We start from the raw sequence: 26,133 nt of genomic DNA on the forward strand, positions 1-26,133 counted from the left end.
TTATGATGAAACCAGCTGTGGCCTTTTATAGCTTTCTTTATCTTTTATGACTGCTCTGTTCCCTGAAGTCTATCTGTGAAGCACAGAAAAAGTTTGCACCAGGTGATTATACTAAGGTTCCAAACTAGAAAAGTATAAGACAATCTTTTGAGCTGACAATTAGTATCTCAGTCAATCTATCAAGAAACCAAAAGTAAGTTATTCATGTGAAAAACTAAAGCTCACCTGAAGGTATAGCACTTTATCACTCTTCAAACAATATTTGTGACTGCATGTTAATATTTTGTGTCACGTGCGACATGCGGCTTGACTCTTCTGCAGTTCAGGGCTTCTTGTAAATGTCCAGTTGTTAAGACTCAGAGCATCTACAAAGCAAATTTCTGCATGTTTTCACCTTTGAATCCACAAAATAAATATGACAGAAATATTGAAACTGATTGTTTCGTAAGAATCCTTTCCATATATTATTAAAGTGTATAACTCCTGGACAGAGGAAATATTTTCATTCTTTCCATCCCTATAACTTCATCACCCTACAAGTCTGAAGGAAGTTTTTGAGCAAGAGTTTTCTATTTGGAATCCTTTATGAAACACAGGATTTTAACAACTACATGCAAAATCTCCATGGGGAGAAGAGGGTCCTTGGTGCTCTCTGAGCTCATTTGTTTTCTTGCAGATATTTCATTACCCAAACTAGGTAACATCATCAGTGCTAGAAGAGAGTCTTTAATATACCGTAATCAGCCTTCCCATGAAGAGGGACAACAATAGAAATACAGGAGCTAGACTGCTCTTTTTTTTTCCAGTCTATGCACTTTAATGATGCTTGAGAAATGCTCAACTTTATTATTAAAACATCCAGTTCTAAAATAAAATACAGTTGAGATAAAATAAAACTGACATCTCAAAACTGTTTTAAATCTTCATCATATTGTATGGCATATTCATACCTACACTGATCAGTGACAGCAGTTGATGTTAATGACACAGAATTGTCATCTTAGCTGAGCTGTATTTCTATGAAGTTTATGATATAAGAGTATTCTGAAATTATTTATCACTCTGAACATTGTCTACTAAATTGGAGATTGTTTTATATTATTTTGTTTTGTTTTATAACATAGTATAAAAAGGGCTGGCATTAGTTATGATATTGGCAGGGAGCTACATCATATACACAGAGAAAAGTCTTTTATAAAAGCACAGGGATTTATGAATGCTTGTATCTCTGGAAATTTTTTACTATATAATCATATAACACTTGCAAAAAACGTATATTGGAAATTTTAGATCAAACCTAGAATTCTAGATCAGACCTGGATTTCAAAATCTAGAGACTATTAATGATCATTGTTAAAGACTAGGAAATACTTCCAATGCAAGCATTTCCAATCATTCGGATCTGACCTTAATGACTGGCCAATAAATAAAGGCTTGTTTATTATGTGGTACTTACAATATAATTTGCCACTTGAAAAGTCAAGCTAATAGGTTAATTTCCTTCCCAGGGTTACTGTGCTGCAGAGCCTGGTTGATTACACATACACAGACATTTTGTAGTAGCATGTCAGATTTCAGAACACTTGAACCTTAGTGTTGGTCCAGTCTAGCTTATTATTTCCAATTCCTCTTTCAGTATCATTGGTAAAGTTTATAATTAGTTACCAGAAATGCTTATGGCAGCAAAGTAATCTTCATTCTGGGGTCAAGATAACTGTAACAAGGCACTCAAATAAATTTCTCCTGATTGTCTACTATATGCATACAAAACTTAGAGCATGGGAAACACAAACAATTCCTTTTGTCCTTCAGGCTTATTATATTCAATTAATTTTCCTGTGCTGTTAAATGAAGTTGACAAGTCTATCTAATTTTACTCTCAAGCTCACATTCACACCTGCAAAGAAACATAGCTTTTCCCAGTTCTGATTCTTTTTTGGGGCTATGTGGCAAAATAACAGTGAAAACCACAGATGTTCATTCAAGTGATTTTATAAAAAATAATTGTTCTTATAAAAATAGAAAAAATACATTGAAGCTCAATACCAGGAAGCTAATAATACAGATCCAATAGAAATATATTATAGGAGGATTATCGATAGCCAAACTATAATCAAGAAGGATCTCAACCTGGAACCCAAGAAAAGATCTAGAAGAGATTGTACAATATGAGAGGAAGCACTTTTTTCAATCTGCAGAAAGAACTGTAGTTCTTTCTATTCACTGTTTGTATCTTTTTCTTCTTTCAGGATCCATTCTCCTTGTTCTGAGACATTGATTCTTTGCTTTCCTCAAGTATTTCCTCAAGCAGGACTTGGCCACCAGAGTGAGTACTGTTACTGTTTCTGTGCCAGTTCATTGAACCATGATCTTCATTAACTTGGCTGGGATTTGGAGAAGTAAGACAAAAGTCATATCAGCTTTGTGCTTGTTCATAACTCTTTCAGACTGTGGAGGTTAAAAGTTAAAATTCTTTAAAAATAGAGAAAGTTACTGTTCTCTATTAACAGAGGATTACATAGAAATAAGATAATTGTTGGGATTCAGGATATCTTCTGATACTGTAGCATAATCTAAAGTGATCCTGAAGAAGGGTGTTGAAGCCAGATAACAAGGCATAAAAATGTCAGGCAAACAGTAGTTTAAAAGAAGTGAAACAAAACTATGACACCATCCTTAAGGCCTGAATTTGTGTGATTACTTTATTGACAATATAAATTTGGAAGCTTTTCCTGCTTGTGCAAATATAATTTTTTTTAACTGTCGATACACCATTTCTATCTCTTATGCAAGCTTTTGTCAATCTACTGTTGGGAGTGTCAGTTTTATTAACAACAACAACACCCACAGTCACATGTGGTGAGATGTGTGGTTAAATAAATAAATAAATAAATAAATAAATAAATAAATAAATGCAATTGTTTACCTGTACATTCCAACATCTAGCACAATCCTTCATGGCATTGAAAAATGTGACTTTCAACTGAGTGTTAAACTTAGGACTATCACAGCATCTCCATGGTCCCATGATCAAAGTTTAGGTACTTGACAACCAGCATTTATGACAGTTGCAGCATCCTGGGGTCATATGATTATCATTTGTGATCTTTTCCAACTGACTTCTAGCAAGCAAAGTCAATGGGGGATGAGTGAATTCACTTAACAAATATGGCAAAATCAGGCATGTCTCACTTAACAACCATCTTATTTAGCAATCAAAATTCTGATCCCAATTGTGGTTGTAAGTTGAGGATTACTTGCATTAGGTTCAATAACTGACTGTGTGCCTGAACATCTGATGGAAGCTTTTCATGTATCTAACTGCTAACTTTCCCAGCTCTCTATTTAGCTGGAGAAGAGAAAGAAATTTTCTGATGAAAATCATCCATCTTTACTATACAGGTGTATCCTCTTTCTTGCTGTAGGCTTTTCCTTTATGATGTCAATACCCAGATTTCTTATCATGATGGCATGAATATTCACAAATTTCTTTTATCATGATATATGTAAAGCATCACCCCATTACCTTCCATGGCATGATAAAAAACATAGTCTGATGAGCTGAATGGTTGCAACAGGCAACATTTTATTATTTTTTTTAACAAATGACTTTTCTTTTGCATATTAGTGCATAATAATGATTTCATCAATTGTTTTACTAGTCCATAAATTTAATTTTAAAAGTAAGTGTCAAGTTCCACTTTGCAACTCCTGGGGGGTGGGGGTTTAGCAAGGAGGGGGGATAATATCTCCTTGGAATTATTTCAACAAGAATTTATATTAAATAGAGATTTGACATTAGAATATCAAGCAAAGAATGGTTAAGAAATCTTAAGACTGCAGTGAATCATCTGCCACTCTAAAACATTCAAAGGCACTCAAACAAAAAATATTTGTAGGGATAACTGACCTATTAATTATGTGCTAAAAAGCAAAGCAGATTCCCCACTGTTCTCTGAATTGTCTACAGAACAGAAATTGGTTTGTGAGTGACTATCAAGAGCATAATAAGAAATGATTTAAGAAAAGTATTAAAAGTTAAAAACAAAGTTTATCATGTGTGAGCTTTTCTTTAAATTAGTGTGATTATTTCATGCTGTTAATTAATATATATACTCAAACATTTTAACTATTTGTAGTCATCATGAAAAGTATTCATGTGGGGTTTTGTTGAAAACCAAATTTGTATAATTGTAAAACACTTTTGCAAGATTTAGTTTTGTCTTGCTTTCTTAAAAATGGTCCCAAAAGGAATGTTACATTTCTTGTAATCACATTAAGTATATACTACCATACTATCTGAAAGTCCCTTATTGTCACAGATACGTACAGCCACCCAGATGTATAAAAGAAAATGTTGTGATTTCCAGTCAATATAATTTTTTTTATTAAAGAGTTTTACAAAAACAAAATTTTACAATATATCCCCAAATCCCTCCCACCCCAAACCCCCCCACTTCCCAGAGCTAAATACAGGATTATAGTTACAATAATCATATTCTAAATAAAAATTATGCATAATATACAATTAACCAAATTCATAATGCGCTTTAACTCTCTTTTAACATAACTACCAACAATGTACCAATAACAATATCCCACTAAAATCTACTCATAAGCTAAATGGTACTTTTTAGTCCCATATTTGTTTTAAATATAATTTATAATTTATTATAATTTATTATATAATTTATTATATGTTAAATATTATTTTAAGTTCCAGAAATGGGCCATGGGCAAAGTTTTAAAATTTGGCTATTAAGTGCTATTAATTTAAAATCCCAAAGAGATGTCATGAGGAGGAATCTATTACCTGTTCTCTCTTGTCTCAACATGAAAGACATGGAATAACTGTCTTAGTACAAGACAGGAGATTCCAGTTGCATGTTAGGGCATAAAAAAATAATGGGAATAGCTCAGCAGTACAGTCAGTACCCATAAAGATGTCCTTTTCCACTGGCTTAATTAAAAAAGAAGCTGGAGTGACATTTTCTGAGAATAATTTAATTCTACACTGAGAAATGGCCTCTTTCAGGTCTAATTGTGTATTGTGGGAAGGATAAGGCATCAAAGTATCCAGATTTGAAAAACTCATATTATTTTGAAGAATTATCAGTATTAAGTCAAGCTACCTGTTTTAGCAACTAATAGCCATTTTAATTTTCCACGATGCCCTTAAGAAAACTGACTGTGACCATTGCTATCGCAATAGAAACTTAAAGGTGTGAATTATTAGCAAGCCTGTTTGTTAGAGCTGCCTAAGCCTAATGATAATAGGACTAGTAGTCATAAAGTTCTGTGAAGGACCTTAAGGCATGTAAAATGTATACGTAAAACCCTAGATATCCTAGAAATGTACATGAACACATAGAGTTTCTTTTCAGATCTTAAAATAAACACATAGTGCTTGAGGACAGAGTTTACTTTCATGATCTCACTTCACACAAAGCCATTTAACAACACAAACAAAATTCCTAGAACATTGCTATTACTATTATGATTGTGGAACTCTCAACCAAAAATGAACAACAAGCATCAGTTCAATACAGAATCCATCCTTTTTACAAATGACCCAAATCACATTTTAGTGAAGCCAATACTCTTGTTTTAACCTAAGAATCAAGTTCATTTATTTATCGTTCACATTTTTGCAGTTTAATCGTCTTTCATGTATGTTTATGTGTATATGTGATAGTATAAACACCCGCACATACACTCACACAGACAAACTCTATAGATAATACAAGTTAGCAACATGATGTTATAAGCATTTGTTTTTTTAGTTTATCATAAAGCCTTTTTTGTAAAATGTAACCTAGTGCTGAGTCCTATGGCTGGATAGTGTAGTGGTTAGAATGCCACCTTTTGACATGGAAGACAGAGCCTTGAATCCCAAGTGGTACCTACATTACCAGTAGGGATCCTTGGGTAATGACCCCCTAAAATTTTACAAGAAGGCTACAATATTGTTAAAGCAAGTGGGAAGGTATTTGTTTTCTTCCTATATCATTATTTTAATTTAATTTAATTTAATTTAATATTTGCATTTGTATACCGCCCTTTCCCTGAGGACTCAGGGCGGTTTACAGGGAATTAAAAATCAAAACATACAAAAGTTAAAACCAATTTAAAAAGCATTAAATTCACCCTGTACATTAAAACCCCAGTTAAAATTTTCCCCTCAGCCTGGGCCCGAGAGCTCAAAGAGCCAGGTCTTCAGGCCCCGGCGGAATGATCGGAGGTCAGGAGCAGTCCTCAGCTCTACTGGCAGCTGGTTCCAGAGGGCAGGCGCTCCCACTGAGAAGGCCCTATCCCTGGGTGTCACCCGCCGGCAATCTCTCACCGGCGGAACCCTGAGCAGACCCTCCCTGTGGGAGCGCACTGGGCGAAGGGCGTTTGATGCCGGCAGCAGGTGTTCCCTCAAATAACCCGGACCCAGGCCATGTAGGGCTTTATAGGTGATAACCAGCACCTTGAATTATATTTAATTATATATTCTCCATTATTTATTATGAATGGTATAGAAGCTTTTGTATTTTTATATCTTGTATTAATTGGAGTCAATACATGTGCAATAGTTTTTTGTGAAGTTTCCGTCATTTCAGTGGAACTATATGATTATAACATTTTCAATATACCCAGGCAAAAAGCTGGATTAAATCTGTGGAACTGGTTTTTTTTCCCCAAAAAAACCTCCTTGACCTTTCATTTTATCTTTTCAAATAAAAGCTTAACATAAAATGACTAAAACAGTACAGAGCAGTTTAAGAAAGAAAATGGAGGAGAGCAGAAAACAGAATTTAGTTAGACTATCAGAGACTTTGGATGCACATCAGAGAAATATCTGTGAAAATGATCGCTTTGATTAATTCTAAATTCTGGCTAAAAAAGGCAATACATAATTATTTCACTGTGAACCCTTATTATTGGCAGCATACTGTATTCCATCAAGACCAGAATTTGATTTGTTCTTCTCTATCAGATTTGTCTTTCTCTAGGAATGAAGATGGAGGAAGCTTCAGGGGGTATAAAAGCTTGAATGGATTTAAGTTAAAAAAGAAAATAGTTATATTTATTATTATTGCTGGCCTTGGTCTCTATGCCTGAGAGAAAACCTGTCAATCACTCAATGATGAATGCTGTCTTCAAAAGGATGGTGTTTCTTTCAAATACAAATACAAATGCATACAAACACAGATGGAATGTAAAAAAAATAAAGGTAAGTGTTTCCAATTTTTTGTAATTGCTAATATACTCCTCAGTATGCGTGTAGGTCTTCTTATTTTAACATAAGTATTATAATTATTGACTTGACACTATTGATAAAGAGCCTTGGTGGAGCAGTGGGCTAATGCCTCCTTAAGTAACACCAGCTGCCTGCAATTAGTGCAGGTTCGCATCCCACCAGGCTCAAGGTTGACTCAGCCTTCCATCCTTCCGAGGTAGGTAAAATGAGGACCCAGATTGTTGGGGGCAATAAGCTGACTTTGTAATAATGCCGCTTGGGGGGGGGAAAGCCCTAATAAGCAGGCATATACATAGAATTCTGGCTATTGCTAAGCACATTTGATTTGTACTTAGATTGTAAGCCGCCCTGAGTCTTCGGAGAAGGGCGGGATATAAATGGGATTAAAATAAAAATAAAAACATAAATCAATGTTTGTGTAATTTGCTTTTATTAATTCTAATAGTATTTAAGAACATATGATTAACCCTGCTGGATGAGCCTGTTCAGTCCATACAGAATAATTCAGCAGCCAACAGGATGCATTTGGAAAGTTCACAAATCTTAATGACAGGGATAGCCTTCTTCTGCATTGCTTTCTAACAACTAGTGTTTGTGATATGTTACCTATGAATATGAAATAATAAACATCTACCGAACCCTTGATCTTTCATGATCCTAAAATCCTGAATGATAGGATTGGCAAAGATAGTTTAAATAAAAGAATTGGAAGGAAACTTTGGAGGTCTTCTAGTCCAACCCCTGCTCAAGCAGGAGACTGTCTATCATTCTAGACAAGTGGCTATCCAGTCTTTTCCTAAAAGCCTCCAGTGAGAATTCCAATATGACATGGTGACTCTTCCCCAAACTTCAGGCAACTTCAACCCCCTCTATCACTCCAGGATAGCTGTCCCTCTATTCCCTCCTCTACCTTTTGGATGACAAAGTTGTCAGAAAGAAGATAGTCAAATTTAGTGATGATTCCAATGTAATGAAGCAATCTGAAATTGATTTGATAAATGCATTTCTTATTCATCAGTTTAATACATAAACATGTGGGTTTTAAAAAGAAAACAATGCTACCAAAGCAGTAGTAGAAGAAATAAAGAATAGAAAATGCAATAAGAGTACAAAATATTTCATATTATAAGAAAATAATAGTATTTTCCTTAAAATATAAAACTATATAAAGTATATAAATGTGCTTTAAAACTCAGACAATATTCCTATATTAAGCATTTTTGTATGTTAAATGGCATTCAGTTGACTGTAATATAGATAATCTGTCTGCGTTGCCTTATTTTTTTTAAAAAAGACATTAACTGTCTGCCACAATGTTCACAAAAATTATCCCAAAGGGGATATACCATTAACTGTTATTAACTGTTTTCATAAAAGGCTTTGCATCTTACAGATACATACTATATTTGCTGGGTACCTCTGGTATAGGCAAAATACTGACACTGTTATGAGAAAGAAAATTACTATATGAATAAAAATATTATTAAGACTTATTAAGGGAATTAGTTACAGAGGAATAAAGTGTTGCTTTTCAACTCAAAATACAAGATTATTTCAGAATTAGGTCAAATATACTCAGTTCCAATTCCTAGTATTTCACAGTCTTTCAACTTTTTTAATTCAGATAACCTAGCTCAGCAGGGCTCTGCAGGAAATTGGACAAGTCTCATTGCAAGTCCTTGAAAGAGCAACATTTTCTCTTTTACACACACATGCACACACTCATGTGCATGTGAGCATACACAGAGAGAAAGACAGAAAAAGAGAAAGGAGAGAGAAACAGTTCATATTCTGTGAGCAATCTGTATTTTTGAGTTAAAAGTTTAGGTATTATGCAAAATATTAGCCTCAGTCATACTTCAAAGTCAGAAAGGCTGTAAATATTATCTTTTTAACTTGTACTCAGTGCTGAATGACATTACAACAACCTTTGAAAAATGACAAATAACATTTGGTAACGTATGAGATCATTGGCTTTGTTTGTTTTTTGGACCATTAGGTTAGTGTTGACTCCCAGCTCAAATAGTTGACTGTAGACTCCTGAAGTTTTCTTGGCAAGATTTAGGAAGTGGCCATTGCCTGTGTCCCAGGGCTAAGAAACAGTGATTATACCAAGGTCACCCATCTAGCTTCCTGCCTCAATCGACACTAGAACTCATGGTGCCACAGTTTCTAGCTCAGTGTCTTAACTACTATACCAAACTCATTCTCTTAGTGTCAGAATCCATTTATATCATATTCATAAATGGAATTCTTCTCATCAAAACTGCACAGAAATATGAACAAATTCCCCGTCTCATTTTGCTATTACAGCAATTATCACTATATTTTTTAGTTCTTTACAATAATTTAAAAAGAAGGGAAATTAATTGCTTATAATAAATACCTGGGGAGTTTGTATTTTGCAACCTATCCCAGTTTACTAAAATATATTTTTTTAAAAAAGGGGATGTTCTGGTTATTATATGGAGGATTACACTTTATTTAAAATGTAAAAAATGCCAGGTCTCTCCCAAGGTTATAATATGAATAGCTTGCAACTGCCTCAAACCTGACTGAGTGCTGCATATGCTACATTTTTATTAGGACTGGATTATAGCGGCAGCAATCCAGGAGTTTCAAATGCATAACCATTGGAGACAATCAGAAGACTACAAAAATCTCTACATAATGAACTTAAATATTCTTTCAAACAGAAAATCATAATCTACTCTGCTGTAATCAAGTCTATATTGTTGCATGAAGAATTTTAAGCAGCTAAATCAAGTGTGCTGCTGGAAAAAGAGAAGCAAAGAAACTCTTTTCTAGTGTTCCATAGAAGCATTCTAAATGCCTAATGCTTATTTAAGTCTAAGTATAATTAGAGCCAGGAGATGAGGTCTGTGGTTTTTGCTCTCATACACTTTTCCTTTAAAAATAGAAGAAAATTGAAATTTGCCCTTAACCTGAGAAATATATTTAAGAGGATTCAATGTTTAAAATGATCATTCTGAAAACTCTAATATGCTCCACACAATAGTATTCCTGCTTGCCATAGCTTCTGATTACAACGTTCATAATCTCAAGCTGTAGAAATGGCTGGTCTCCTTTCTAATTAAATAGTGCTGTTTTGCAGCTTTCATTCTTTTTTACATTCTCTGCTTACTTACTAGGAATTTTAGTCACTTTAATAACAGGATAAATATATAATTATATTGTATACATCATTTTAGAAGAACATTTTCATTCAGTTTTTAGACTACTCATTTTCTCATTTATAAACCCAAGTTAGATGTCCTCTTGTTTTTATATATTAGAACTAGACTACCATGACTCTCTAGAATTGGCAAATAATACTCCAGCATTTTCTTCATCATAGGCTTACCTAGCTGCACCTGCTGAAAATGGTAGTATAGGTCCATTTCCTCTTCATGAATTACTGCCTTGTCATGGCGAAGGGGCTTGCGTAATTCAATGAAGCTATGAGCTATGCTGTGAAGGGCCACCCAAGATGGACAGGTCATAGCAGAGAGTTCTGACAAAACGTGATCCACTGGAGAAGGAAATGGCAACCCATTCCAGTATCTTTGCTATGAAAACCCCATGGACAGTACCAAAAGACAAAAAGATATGACGCTGGAAGATGAGCCCCTCAGGTTGGAAGGTGTCCAATATGCTACTGGGGAAGAGCAGAGGGCTAGTACTAGTAGCTCCAGAAAGAATGAAGTGACTGGGCCAAAGCTGAAAGGATGCTCAGCTGTGGATGTGTCTGGTGGTGAAAGGAAAGTCTGATGCTGTAAAGATTTTTTCTCCATGGGAACCTGGAATGTAAGATCCATGAATCAGGAAAGCTGGACGTGGTCAAACAAGAGATGACAAGACTGAACATCAACATCTTAGGTATCAGCGAACTAAAATGGACAGGAATGGGTGGAGTAGCCTTCATAGTCAATAAAAGAGTAGGAAAAGCAATACTGGGATACAATGCCCAAAATGACAGAATGATCTCAGTTCGAATCCAAGGCAAAACATTCAATATCATACTAGTCCAAGTCTATGCCCCAACCACCAGTGCTGAAGAGGATGAAATTGACCAGTTCTATGAAGCCCTACAGCACCTTATAGAACTAACACCAAAAATGATGTTCTTATCATCATGGGGGATTGGAATGCTAAAGTAGGAAGCCAAAAGATAACTGGAATAACAGGCAAGTTTGGCCTTGGAGTACAAAATGAAGCAGGGCACAGGCTGATAAAATTTTGTCAAGAGAATACAATGCTCTTAGCAAACACTCTTTTCCAACAACCCAATAGATGGCTGTACACATGGACATCACCAGACGGTCAACACAGAAATCAGATTGACTGTGTGCTGTGCAGCCAAAGATGGCGAAGCTCCATACAGTCAGTGAAAAAAAGAGCAGGAGCTGACTGTGGCTCAGACCATGAGCTTCTCGTTGCAAAATTTAGGCTTAAACTGAAGAAAGTAGGGAAAAGCACTAGGCCAGTCAGGTACAAACTAAATCATATCCCTGATGAATATACAGTAGAGGTGACAAATAGATTTAAGGAATTAGATCTGATAGACAGAGTACCTGAAGAACTATGGACAGAGGTTCGCAACATTGTACAAGAAGTAGCAACCAAAACCATCCCAAAGAAAAAGAAATGCAAGAAAGCAAAGTGGCTGTCTGAGGAAGCTTTTCAAATAGCTGAGGAAAGGAGGGAAGCAAAAGGCAAGGGAGAAAAAGAAAGATACACCCAATTGAATTCAGAATTCCAGAGAATAGCTAGAAGAGATAAGAATGCCTTCTTAAATGAGCAGTGCAAAGAAATAGAAGAAAACAATAGAATAGGGAGGACCAGAGATCTCTTCAAGAAATTTGGAGAGAGGAAGGGAATGTTTCATGCAAAAATGGGCATGATAAAGGACCAAAATGGCAAAGACCTAACAGAGGCAGAAGAGATTAAGAAGAGGGGGGAAAATTACACAGAAGAACTATACAAGAACGAGCTTAACATCCCTGATAACCACGATAATGTGGTCACTGACCTTGAGCCAGACATCCTAGAATGTGAAGTGAAGTGGGCCTTAGGAAAACTGAGCAACAACAAAGCTAGCCAAAAGTCCTAATAAGCAGGCATATACATAGAATGAAGGCTATTGCTAAGCACATTGATTTGTGCTTCTTAGATTGTAAGCCGCCCTGAGTCTTCAGAGAAGGGCGGTATATAAATGGGATAAAAAAAGTGACAGTATTCCAGCTGAGCTATTCAAAATCTTAAAAGACGATGCAGTAAAAGTGCTACACTCAATTTGCCAGCAAATTTGGAAAACTCAACAGTGGACACAGGATTGGAAAAGATCAGTTTACATTCCAATTCCAAAGAAAGGCAGTGCCAAAGAATGTTCAAACTATCGTACCATTGCACTCATTTAACATGCTAGTAAAGTTATGCTTAAAATCCTACAAGCTAGACTCCAGCAGTATGTGGATCGAGAACTACCAGAAGTATAGGCAGGATTCTGAAGAGGCAGAGGACCCAGATTGTTGGGGGCAATTAAGCTGACTTTGTAATAATGCCGCTTGGGGGGGGGTGTGTGAAAGCCCTAATAAACAGGCATATACATAGAATGAAGGCTACTGCTAAGCTTGTAAGCCGCCCTGAGTCTTCGGAGAAAGGCGGGATATAAATGGAATTAAATGGAATTAAAAAATAAAAAAAACTAGAGATCAAATTGCCAACATACACTGGATCATGGAGAAAGCTAGGGAGTTCCAGAAAAACATCTACTTTTTCTTCATTGACTAAGCTAAAGCATTTGATTGTGTGTATCACAACAAACTGTGGCAAGTTCTTAAAGAGATGGGAGTACCAGACCATCTAATTTGTCTCTTGAGAAACCTATATGCGGGTCAAGAAGCAACAGTGAGAACTTGATACGGAACCACTGATTGGTTCAAAATTGGGAAAGGAGTCCGGCAAGGCTGTATACTATCGCCCTGCCTTTTTAACTTATAAGCAGAGGACATCATGAGAAAGGCAGGGCTAGATGAATCAAAAGTTGGAATTAAGATTGCCTGAAGAAATATCAACAGCCTAAGATATGCAGATGATACCACACTAATGAGAGAAAGTGAAGAGGAACTAAAGAGCCTCTTGTTGCAGGTGAGAAGGATAGTGCAAAAGTTGGCTTGAAACTTAACATTAAGAAAACCAAGATCATGGCATCTGGCCCTCTCAATTCCTGGCAAATAGATGTAGAAGAAATGGAGGTAGTGACAGATTTTTATTTTCCTGGGCTCCAAGATCACCACAGACAGGCACTGCAGCCAATTAATTAAAAGACACTTGCTCCTGGAGAGGAAAGCCATGGCAAATATAGACAGCACACTAAAAAGCAGAGACATCACCCTGCCAACAAAAGTGCATATATTCAAGGCTATTGTCTTCCCAGTTGCAATGTATGGCTGTGAAAGTTGGACCATAAGAAAGGCTGAATGCCAAAGTATTGAGGCCTTTGAACTATGGTGCTGCAGAAGACTCCTGCGAGTCCCTTGGACTGCAAGTCGATCAAACCGGTCAGTCCTAGAGGAGATCAACCCTGACTGCTCTTTAGAAGGCCAGATCCTGAAGTTGAAACTCAAATACTTTGGCCACCTAATGAGAAGGAAGGACTCACTGGAGAAGAGCCTAATCCTGGGAAAGGTTGAGGGCAAGAAAAGAAGGGGACGACAGAGAATGAGGTGGCTGGATGGAGTCAGTGGAGCAGTAGGTGTGAGCTTAAATGGACTCCAGAAGATAGTAGAGGACATAAAGGTCTGGAGGAATGTTGTCCATGGGGTCGCAGTGGGTCAGACACAACTTCACAGCTAACAACAACAACAACAACAACAACAAGGTCCATTTAGAAAGGTAATTTCCCTAACTTATTTCCAGGCAAAAAGAGAGTGAGGAAGAAATAGATTATTTATTTATTTGATAAACCTAAATAGTTATCCATCTTATATACTATAAATACAGGCAGCGCACAGCACAAGAATAAAAGCATAAGAAACAATATAAAAGAAAGCACCGCAAAATAGCACCCACCACCCTAAATCAGCTGTTCCCAGTTTCATCTAGTTCGCATCCTTAAAGGAAAACCCAACTTCTTAAGGCCTTCCAGAAAACTAGAAGGTTGGAGTAAGTATCAGAGAGGAGCGTGTTCCACTGGACTGGGACCACTACTGACACACTTCCTTAGTCTGGCTAGATAACAATCTGCAGGACCTGGATGATTGGATGGAATGGGCAGATAATTTCAGGGAGGCAGTAACCTGTCCCACACTATGCACCGGGTTTTAAAAGTGATTACCAGAACCTTGAATTATATCTTGAGAAAAAATGGAAGCCAGTGTAATTAGCACACCTGTAGTATTATATGGGCAAACAAATGGCACCTGAGACTTTATGTGCCACTCCACTCTGAACCAGTTGTAACTTATGGATGGTCTTCAAGGACAGCCTTTGTACAGTGCAGTAATGCAATCAGGAAGTGAACAAGGTGTGAGTGTTATATTCATTCCTGGAACACTGTTCTACTATGAGAACTGAGATAATCAACAATAGTATCAACTTTTACAAGTAAATAAATAAATAAACTGCTCATCTCTCAATGGCAACTTTAACATATAATTATATTCAATACACATACATATGGTATTTTAATCAATCACAGAAGTGTGGCAAAGAACTTAAATGAGAAGAGAATCTAAATTAATACCAACAGAGATTTCTCTTTAAAAGCAATTAAACTGGGGAGGGAGTATATAATTATAAAGTCTGTGAAAGAAGGCAATTCTTAAACAGTGCTCATCAGTGATTCCATATTAAATTGGGAAAATGTTTTGAATGGCATGTTGCAGGACTATAACCTGCAAAAATAAGACTTTTTAACATTTTAATTAATGTCTTTGATTAGGAAAGCAGTTTTAACTGAAATATGTACTTATTTTTAATATGTGGGCAGGGCCATATTTCAAAATAGGTAGGGTCAGGACAAAGAAGTCTGTTGTACAAAAAAATTGATTTTATTTAAATTTAAATTTAATTTAATGTAAATCAAATTAATAAAACACAGCTAATAAGATTACTTACCCATGAATATAATAATTTCCCATCGCCCGGTGCGCTCACACAGGGAGGGCCTCGTCAGGGTGCCGTTGGCTAGACAATGTCGGCTGACGACCCCCAGGGGGAGGGCCTTCTCTGTGGGAGCGCCTGCCCTGTGGAATCAGCTTCCCCTTGAGCTCCGGATGGCCCCGGATCTCCGGTCCTTTCGTCGTGACCTCAAAACATTTCTTTTCCATCAGGCTGACCTGGACTGACGATAGGGTTTTTTAAAAAAGAAAATGTTTTTAATATTTTATCACTGGGGCTTGTTAGTTTAATTTTTTTAAAAAAACATTTGTATTATTGTGCTTTATTGTTGTTAGCCGCCCTGAGTCCTTCGGGAGATAGGGCGGCATATAAGTCCCAATAATAAATAAATAAATAAATTTCCTAGTCTATCATATTTAAAATAGCCATTCTTTATCAACTTTGGAAAAGTACTTTAAACTTACACTTTCTATTGTATAACACTGAACATGAGATAATATAGACAATTTGTAATTTATTAGCATTATAGTCCATTTTTTCCACAGAAGAAACAAAAGTTGCATACATAGCTTTCTTATTTTCATATTTTTCCTCAAACAACTTTCCTTAGTAGTATATTATGCAAATTCATATTTGCCACTTGTTCTCCCTCTTTTTGTTAACACTTAAACCAATATTCCACATTAGGTATTAATAGTTATTCATATTTAATCCCTCACTGATATTCATCCTGATATTTCAGAAAATATGAATAAAAACACAATAATTGTGAACAATCCAAAAATGGACTAAAATTACCAAGATACATTTTGTAGTTTTCCAAATGTAGGAACCATTAAAGGAATTGTCACTAAAATTTGAGTAATTCATCAAGCAGATACTGTTAGTTCTTCCCTATCCTTCCCTGATACCCACACATAAATAAAACAAAATTAGGAAAAATATTTCTGTAAAGATACTAAACTCATCCCCTCACCACAACTATACTCCGCACCTTGACTTTTCCCCAAATTCTGAAAAATACACAAGATGTACAATGGATCAATACCCATATGCACACAGAGACAGTGTTCCATCCCAGGACTGTTAGATATCAGTGTCATTTCTTTTTCAATTAAACAAAATGAAATTGAGGTTAATTGATGACACAATATTAGCTCAATTAATGCAATTTGTAACAGAAACCACTTTTCCTTTCCTTGCTATTCTCAAGACTATTCTTGATCACGATACAGAGTCACACCAGTATGGATAGAAGCATGTTGTAAAAGCATAAGACATTATGCTAAATGGCAATTTGGTTTGAAAATATTCAAAAGATTCAGTACGGTTTAATTCTTATTTTAATTTTTAGTATTTTTCATTTTAAAAAATCAAAAGAAGCAGAATAATTCAGTTGGCATTCTGTGGTCCCTGTGACATTGTTGATCCCTGATTTATGGTAACAAAGATTCTGGTCAATATGTAATGCTCATCAATCAGCTTGAAAAGTCCTTGAATCTATATATCTCCCTATCTCTTCAGTTAGACATTACAAATTAGAGCATGGTAATTATATATTACCAATTAGAGTATGGAGAGTGAAGTAATTTGAATAGACTGTGGTTATCTTTTCAACCAAAATACATTGGAAGTTCTTATACTTTATTCTCATAGCAGGCAGCTCTTAGCAAAGTATTAACAGTGATAGTGTGCTGTGTATGCAATTACTGAAATTCAATTTAGAGTGATGCAAACCAGGAGACATTGAAGCCATTAGTACAGGCAGAATGCAGAACCTTCCATTTCATTATGCAGTCCTTTTTAAAATGGAGATTGCATAAAACCCTAAACAGAAGCAACAAAAAGGCAGAGGCACGTTTTCCACAGCAGGTCTAATCCTACACAACCCGAACCTATGATTACAGGTTGAAGTGTAAAGGAAATTCAATTAAATTGTGTATTACTTCCATCTAAAGTGATGTACTAAAGAATGCAGGTGCCAGTTTGCTGCATGCTATGCTGAATACTAACAACATGCATTTCATCCAATAGTTTTCTTTAAAAAAAATCCTGAAAAGATTTGGCTTTTAAAAAAAAATAGAGATAAGCTACTAAAAAATATAACTGGCAAGAAAGAAATCTATAGAGAAATCACTGGTAAGGATAATGTGAAGAAAAAGCATATTTATTTTTTAAAAAGAAGTTTATTTCATAGCTAGAAGTACAGGGATCATATTTAAAGGAGTTAAAATGTTGGTTCAGAATTCCTAAAACTATTTAATTTGGACCTTCATTTCTACATATTCCCTACCCCTTCCCCTCCCCCCTCACACACACAATCCCTTTTTCAGAAATACCTTGTTTTACTGAAACAATCTGTATAGATTAATGAAGCTCAAGAAGTCAAAATAATTTTCTTGGCATCCACATGTCCTGCCTTTGCTGCATGCTGAGGACCTGAAAACACAGCATCTTATTCTGTAGATCTGTGGTTTTCAGTATTTCTTTATTATCCTTTATATCCGTTAAACTGTTGTGAACCCACTGCTAACACTAAACAAAATGTTACCGGTATCTCTTCCCATTTTAACATGAAAGCCCTGAGCACATGTAGCAGGCCTGACTATGTAAGCTCTCCAGAACACTCCATGACTGACCTCAAGGAAGACAATCCCTGAGAGGGAAAAAATGTGTGAACAGGGATTCCATAGAAGATTTAACACCATTTCTCAAAGATTAAACAGAGGTCAAGATTCTTTCATAGCTTCACATTTGTTAATTAGCTGTTCAATGCAAAACTGTTTGCCCAGACTTAATATCTACTTTATGTATATTCACTTCTAAAGCCATTTCATTTCTCACATTTTATTCACCATTCTCCCTTGTGTGCTCTCACTTGTCTCAGCAACAACTATTTCACAGAATTGAACTCCATGCATCCAACATAGGGAGCTGTGATCAGGAAAGCTTATGCAATCATGCACTGGTTAAGCTTTAAAGTGCCATAATATTCTTTGTTCTTTTTGAATTCACATATTTCTTTTGTTCTTGCCCATCCCTTTCTCTTGCTATATTGAGATGATGCTATTAGCCATTATTTTAAATTGTGGGTTGCCTAGATTACAAGACAGAAAGTTGGCACGTGAATGTAGCAAGTATATTATTAAACATGTAGCCAAATGTACATTTGCGATGGAATAGACATTCAGTACATAATTAAATGTAAGCATATAAGAAGAATCCTGCTGGATCAAGATTATACCCCACTGCATGCCCTGTTTCTAACAACATACAAATGCCTTCAGGGATGCTCCCAAGTAGAATATAATAATGTTTTTCCACTATTTTAAGAGTCAATCTTCCTCTTAGTCTACATCTATTGCTCTTAGCTATCAATGGCTATTATAATCCTTCAGAAATTTCTATAATGCTACAATTTTCTATTATAGCAGTTTAGTTTGGCAGCTTTCATTACATCTTTTAGTAGAAATTCTCTAGCTTTCTTAGGGAGCAACTGAAAGAATAACTCCTTTAGTCTTCTACCATTCAACTTCTTTAAATGAACTCAGGTTCTGATATAATGAGAAAGAGAGAAAACTTTCAAATTCATTGTCTTCATATCAACCACTAGATCACTGTGTTGCTGATTTCTGCAGCTCTGAAATATAGCAAACAGATCTTATTTTAATTTATTTATTTGTTTCTTTATTCAATTTATGTACATTCCCCTCCTACATTGTGACTCTGGGTAGTATAATTAGTCAAAAAGGGTTGGGGAGGGGGGGAAGGATAGGGTTGGGGGGAATTGGGGTGTATATTAGCCGGCTGTCAGTCTGGGCCTGTGATGGTCTCTGGTGGGATGGGGTCGGGGTTTGGGGCTTCCGGTTCGATGAGCATTGGGGTGGGTTTGCAAATCCCCACGATGATTGGGAATGGCAGCAGATGTCTACCCGGAGGGCCACATCAACATCTGGGATCGCGCCCCTGCTGTCTTCGAGCGGTGGCATGCTCCAACCCTCCGGTTGGTACCCTTTTGTCTGGGGGTGAGGGGGATCAGGTCCCTGAGCTCAGGCTGGTGTATTTTAATGCCAGATCTGTTGTAAACAAGGCCCCCCTCATCCGAGATTTGATCAAGGAGGAACACGCAGATCTGGCATGCATTACAGAAACCTGGTTGGGCTCGGAGGGAGGGGTCCTTCTGACTGAGTTATGCCCGCTGGGTTTCTGTGTGCTACACCGGCCACGGGCTCAAGGCAGGGGTGGTGGGGTGGCGGTGGTTATACAGGAGACCTTGTGCCCATGGGAGACCACTGTTGTGCAGATAGGTGGGAGTGAGTCCCTCCTCCTGAGGTGTGGCCCTTGGGCTCAGTTGGGTCTGTTGCTAACATACCTGGCACCCAGCTGTGTGGCAACGGCCCTGCCTGGGCTGCTGGACACCCTCTCAGGGTTGGCAGTGGAGTTTCCCAAGCTTATAGTTCTGCGTGATTTCAACCTGCCTTCGCTGGGAAGGTCATCAGAGTTAGCTCGGGAGTTCATGGCTTCCATGATGGCCATGGACCTGACCCAAGTGATTCAGGGCCCAACTCATGGGGGGCTCACACTCTTATCTGGACAATGGGTTTTTTTCTTATCTGGACAATGGTTGGATGATCTGGGAGGGGGCTTGCCAACTATTGTCCCCCTGTCATGGTCCAATCATTATCTCCTGTGGCTGGTCTTCCGCTATGCCACCCCCTGCCACTGGGCTGCAGAGCCGACCAGGTGGTTCCGCCCCAGGTGCCTAATGGACCCAGAACGGTTCCAGATGGTGCTTGGGTCTTTACCTATCTCCCTCACTCACAGCCCAGCCGATGCCTTGGTGGATGCCTGGGAAAGGGCGGCCACTGAGGCACTCGACCGTGTTGTACCCTTGCGACCCCTGACCCAGTGCAGATCCCGTTTGGCCCCATGGTTTTCTGTGGAGCTCCGGGAGATGAAGCATTGGAGACGGGGTCTAGAGAGAGGTTGGAGGTCCACCCAGTCTGAATCTGACCAATTGTGACTAAGAACCTTTACAAGGTCTTATCTCGCGGCGATGAGGATGGCGAAGTCTAATTACTTTGCTGCCCTCATCGCGTCTGCAGATAATTGCCTGGCCGCCCTGTTTAGGGTGACTCACTCTCTCCTTAATCAGGAGAAGATGGAGGTACCCTTGCAGGGGCGGGCCAAGGAGTTTAGTCATCATCTGGCGGACAAAATCGCTCAGATCCGGACCGGTCTGGACTTTGACTGGGCAGAGTCTGACATGGAGGAATCGAGCAGTCTTGAGCATGTTATCTGGACTGAGTTTGATCTTGTGTCCCCCGATGACGTGGACAGGACCATGAGGAAACTGAGCTCCACCACTTGTTTATTGGACCCGTGCCCCTCCTGGCTGGTTTATGCGGCCCGGGGGGAGACACGAGGCTGGTTCCAGGCAGTAATAACTGCTTCCTTGAAGGATGGTATCTTCCCTGCCGCCTTGAAGGAGGTGGTGGTGAGACCCCTCCTCAAGAAGCCTGCCCTGGACCCGGCTGTTTTAAATAACCATCATCCGGTCTCCAACCTTCACTTTTTGGTGAAGGTTGTTGAGAGTGTGGTGGTGCATCAGCTTCCTCTGTTCCTGGAGGAAACTGATTATCTTGACCCGTACCAATCGGGCTTCAGGCCCGGGTACAGCATGGAGACGGCATTGGTCGCGCTGGTGAATGATCTCTGGCGGGCTCGGGACATGGGATGTTCCTCTGTCCTAGTCCTGTTAGACCTCTCAGCGGCTTTTGATACCATCGACCATGGTATCCTACTGAGGTGTCTCAGGGGGTTGGGAGTGGGAGGCACCATTTTACAGTGGTTCTCCTCCTATCTCCTGGGCCGCTCGCAGTCGGTGTTGACGGGAGGGCAGAGGTCCGCCCCAAGGTCTCTCATTTGTGGAGTTCCTCAGGGGTCGGTCCTCTTCCCCTCCTGTTCAACATCTATATGAAGCCGCTGGGTAAGCTCATTCGTGGTTTTGGGGTGGGGTATCATCAGTATGCTGATGATACCCAACTTTTTCTTTCCACCCCGAACCAACCCAGTGATGCCCTTGACGTGATGTCCCATTGCCTGGAGGCGGTCCGAGTTTGGATGGGGAGAAACAGGCTTCGTCTCAACGTTGCCTAGACTGAGTGGCTGTGCATACCAGCATCTCAGGTTAACCAGTTTGTTCCATCATTAATGATGGGGGGTGAGGTGTTACCCCCCATTGATAGGGCTTGCAACTTGGGCATCCTCCTGGATTCACGGCTCAGCTTTGAAGATCATATAGGAGCTGTGACCAGGGGGGCCTTTGCCCAGGTTCTCCTGGTGTGCCAGTTGCGGCCCTATCGGGACTGAGATGCCCTACACATAGTCACCCATGCACTCGTGACCTCCCAGCTAGACTACTGCAATGCTGTCTACATGGGGCTGCCCTTGAGGACCACTCGGAGGCTTCAACTGGTGCAGAATGCAGCCACGTGAGTTGTGATGGGAGTTTCCCAATACTCCCGTGTAACACCTCTTGTCCGTGAGCTGCATTGGCTTCCAGTTGCCCTCCGAGTGAGATTCAAGGTGCTGGTGATGACCTATAAAGCCCTAAATGGCTTGGGTCCGGATTATCTGAGGGAGCATCTGCTGCCGGCATCCACTTCCCATCGTCCTGTGTGCTCCCACAGGGAGGGCCTTCTTAGGGTACCGCCGGTGAAGGATTGCTGGCGGGTGACTCCCAGAGAGAGGGCCTTCTCTGTGGGTGCACCTGCCCTTTGGAACCAACTTCCGATAGAACTTAGGACTTCCTCCGACCTCTGCTCATTCTGTCGGGACCTGATTCTGTCGGGCCTAGACTGAGGGGTTTTAATTGGGTTTTAAAAGTTTTAATTTTTAAACTTTGGGCTTTAAATTTAATTAATTGCTTTATTTTTTTTTTAACTTTTGTATGGTATTATTTTAATTGCCCTGTAAACTGCCCTGAGTCCTACGGGAATAGGGTGGTATATAAGTTGGGGGAAAAATCAAAATAGTTAAAAACAAAGCCATTAAAATATAATGAAAACAGTTAAAAGCTATAATAAAACAAATAATATTACATGCCTACAAGCAAGTGTATATTCCATGAATCTAGGGCATGGTTCACAATGTCAGCATGGCAGGCCCAACCAAGCAAACTAAGCTCCACTGCATTTTACCCACATGTGATGTATAATACTCATGGTAAAAAGCAACCGTGTTTTGATCCACCAGTAGTGTTGAAATTTTGAGTTACTGCTCTTCTTTATAGAGCTCTGGACATTCCTCCAATGTTAAAAATTGCTACACCTAAAGAGAAATGAAAAAAGAAAAAATATGCTAGTGTTTGTGAAGTAGACAAGTTTTACAATTTTTGAACTTTTATTACGTGCAATGAAAATACAGAAAATAATTTCAGGGTATGATCTACAGAAATCTTAAATATTTTCTCCATATCTGAGATTTTTTTTATTTAAACAAATTCAGAATCAACATGTGATATAGCCTGAAAGCAAAAAGATGTAATCCATTTAAAAGCAGAGAAAATAATGCAACTGAACAGTTTGTAACATGGCATGCTTCCATACTGTAATGCAGGGGTAGGCAACCTTGGCTCTTTTATGACTCGTGGACTTCAACTCCCAGAATTCCTGAGCCAGCATGGCTCAGCATGGAAACCTCTCCATTTCTCCTCAGCATAGCTGGCTCAGGAATTCTGGGAGTTGAAGTCCACGAGTCATAAAAGAGCCAAGGTTGCCTACCCCTGCTGTAATGGAATATATCCTTTACAACAGGGGTGTCAAACTGGTGGCCCGCAGACCATGCCCACCCCAGCTCTGCAAAGGCAAAAAACATTGTGATACATCACATGACATGATCGAGTTTGGCACCCGTGCTTTATAATCACAACCTAAATTAATTATGTAAGCAAAGGAAAAGTTTAAAATTCCCATATAAATTTTACAAAATATGACTGCTGAACAGGAAGATACAATCAGCAAGAAAGATGGCTGATTTTATGTTTCATGACATCACACTCATGTATAAAAATAACCGAACCTGTGTTGTAACCAGTGCAATACTGGTTTTGTCATTTTGATGAATGCATCAGGTCCTGCACATGCCACTGCATACATCTGCCTTTCTTCTTCTAGTACAAACAACAAAATGGAAGGGTATAAGTTGGAAATATGGGTAAAGATTAGTTTTCCTAGAAAAGAAAGAAAAACAAAAAAGATAAAGAAACTGCCTGGAGATGACTCAAGCTGCACAAGAAAGAAAAATAAGGGGAAAATGTGTTCAGCAGGCTTACTTGAAGCAATGCAATTTTATTTTAGTGAAGTAATTCAGACTATGGAGGTGACTTCATTTGGTGTGTCAAAGATAAACAGGGTACCAAAGTTATGCTGACAAAGTAATTTAGGTGTCCTTTCTCTGAACAATAGTACCGAACAACAAATTTTTTGTTTGAAAACAAAATTTTCAAAATTTCTTGAAGATCTTTTGGTCCTTTGGTGTATTGACTTTTTTCTGATACTGCACATGGAGACCAGCAATATAAAAGGATGGTGTCTTTCCCTTCTCTGGTCTTTCCAAACTGCTGGCTAACTTCCAACAGTTGGGAAAGCCTAGTGGCATAAAGGAAGCTTTCTGTATCATTGTTGTTCTACATTTACTGGCAGGTTTAGGAGAATTAAAGCCACCTGAAAGGACACATGCTCACCACTGATCCTCTTAATCATTGGTCACCTAGGCAGAGATTGGACAGCCCAGCAATATAAAAGGAGCTTTTCTGCATTTCCTGTTTTTCAATAAGGTAAGAAGCTCAGAGAAAAATTCCCTGCAATCTTCACTGAAATTTGAGAAACTTTCACCAGTACTGTAAGGAAAGCCTCCTTTCAGCTATCTACCATAGCATTAGCTTTACAGATAAGATTAAGAGGGCTCCAGAACCTGACTTAAAGAAACATGGCTGCTTCACTTTGATCTTAGAAGTGATAGGGCTTCTGCTGTTTCACACAACAAGCTTGAGAGATATTTTATTTGAAGATACTTTGAAGTAAAAAACTCTTTCAAAGCTTTGAACAATCCTATTATTTAGGTGTTGAAAAAGAATTGTAAAACTTCTGCAGACAAGCAGCCATTCTAAGCTTCAGCTAATCTCCAAACATATCTATATTTTATGGCAATAATATTCCGAGCCATATACCCATTTATTTCTTTTCAAGAGCATATTTTATGCTATCTAGCACATGCCATATACCTCTCTCCCCAATCACAGATAATTATTTGGAAAAATGAAATCTTATTTTCCAAATATATAAGTATAGCACCTCAGATATACAAATGCTTCCACATGCAACAAGTTAATGAAAAAACAAGAAATAGTTTAATATCTTTTAGGCATATATATCACTAGGGGAAAAATATTGATAATAATTAACCATATTGAACATATGTTGAACATCTTTTTGATATGTTGCTAAATGTAACAAAACATCTTGTATTTTGCCACTGCAAATTAACCCTCATTGCCATTACTCGGAAAGTTGGACCATAAGAAAGGCTGAATGCCAAAGAATTGAGGCCTTTGAACTATGGTGCTGCAGAAGACTCCTGCAAGTCCCTTGGACTGCAAGGCGATCAAGCCAGTCAGTCCTAGAGGAAATCAACCCTGACTGCTCTTTAGAAGGCCAGATCCTGAAGCTAAAACTCAAATACTTTGGCCACCTAATGAGAAGGAAGGACTCACTGGAGAAGAGCCTAATGCTGGGAAAGATTGAGGGCAATAGAAGAAGGGGACGACAGAGAATGAGGTGGCTGGATGGAGTCACTGAAGCAGTAGGCATGAGCCTAAATGGACTCCAGAAGATGGTAGAGGACAGGAAGGCCTGGAGGAATGTTGTCCATGGGGTCATGATGGGTCAGACATGACTTTGCAACTAACAACAACAAGCCATTACACAGGAACATTGTTGTCTGCAGTGGGTAAGTAGTTATTGGTGAGAATAAGATGTAATTTAGGTTTTGCTTGAAAATGTAATAATTTCTATATGTTCCACAAAAATGAGACCCTTGAAAACTTTAAAGTATAGTCGTCATACATTGAACATCTTCTATTGGTGGAAGAGTTCATTTTATTTGTGTGGAGGCTCATAATATATCAGAAGGGGCATTTGTAAAATAGAGTTGCCACTTAGGAGGGTTGGATTTAATGATTTAAATGTCTGTTTAAGATGTAAGGCATTTTAGTCCATTTAGCCATGCTGTTTCCTGTATCAACCTTCTGTGCTGTTTCAGCAATTCTTCTTATTCTTTGGAGTCTATTTTAGAAGATCACATAGATACAGATAGAATAAGGAAGATGGCATTTTAACTAAGTGCAGAAGTTTCTAAGATTTAACTTATATTATCTCCAGCTCAATAGGGTTATGGATAGTAAAAGATAATTCTGAGTGGAACTATAGAGTAAAGGTCGATGATATAGGAACACAGGAGCAAATAATCTGAAATGATGGGATCACTGTATTCCAAAAGCATCTCAGCAAAGCAAGATTATGCCAAAATTAGGTCATGCACATGTCACAAATTCCACACTTACATAATTATGTCTCTGTGTGATAGGATTGTGTTCTGTTGCATTTTGATGCCGATATTGTAACTTTGGCCTGTTTGCCCTCCAGAGATACTTTATCCTGCACATCAAGATAATAGGAATCATGACTAATAGTAAATATGTG

The 26,133-nt window shown here is 38.3% G+C and overlaps 1 long non-coding RNA gene across 2 annotated transcripts; it reads right to left on the reverse strand.

The window, feature by feature from the left end:
* Window positions 1-1,982: 1,982 nt before the first annotated feature.
* LOC308670584 lies at window positions 1,983-26,133 on the reverse strand. Of its 2 annotated transcripts, XR_014027039.1 has the most exons (8): window positions 25,995-26,133; window positions 23,453-23,543; window positions 22,577-22,702; window positions 18,215-18,467; window positions 17,710-17,809; window positions 15,368-15,593; window positions 2,927-3,122; window positions 1,983-2,384 (listed from the first exon to the last, which is right to left on the reverse strand). It is a non-coding gene; the product is annotated as an uncharacterized lncRNA (long non-coding RNA). The 2 variants fall into 2 exon arrangements; XR_014027038.1 differs by lacking the exon at window positions 17,710-17,809.

This window comes from Vipera berus, assembly GCF_964194415.1.
Source record: "Vipera berus genome assembly, chromosome: 7".
NCBI lineage: Eukaryota > Metazoa > Chordata > Lepidosauria > Squamata > Viperidae > Vipera > Vipera berus.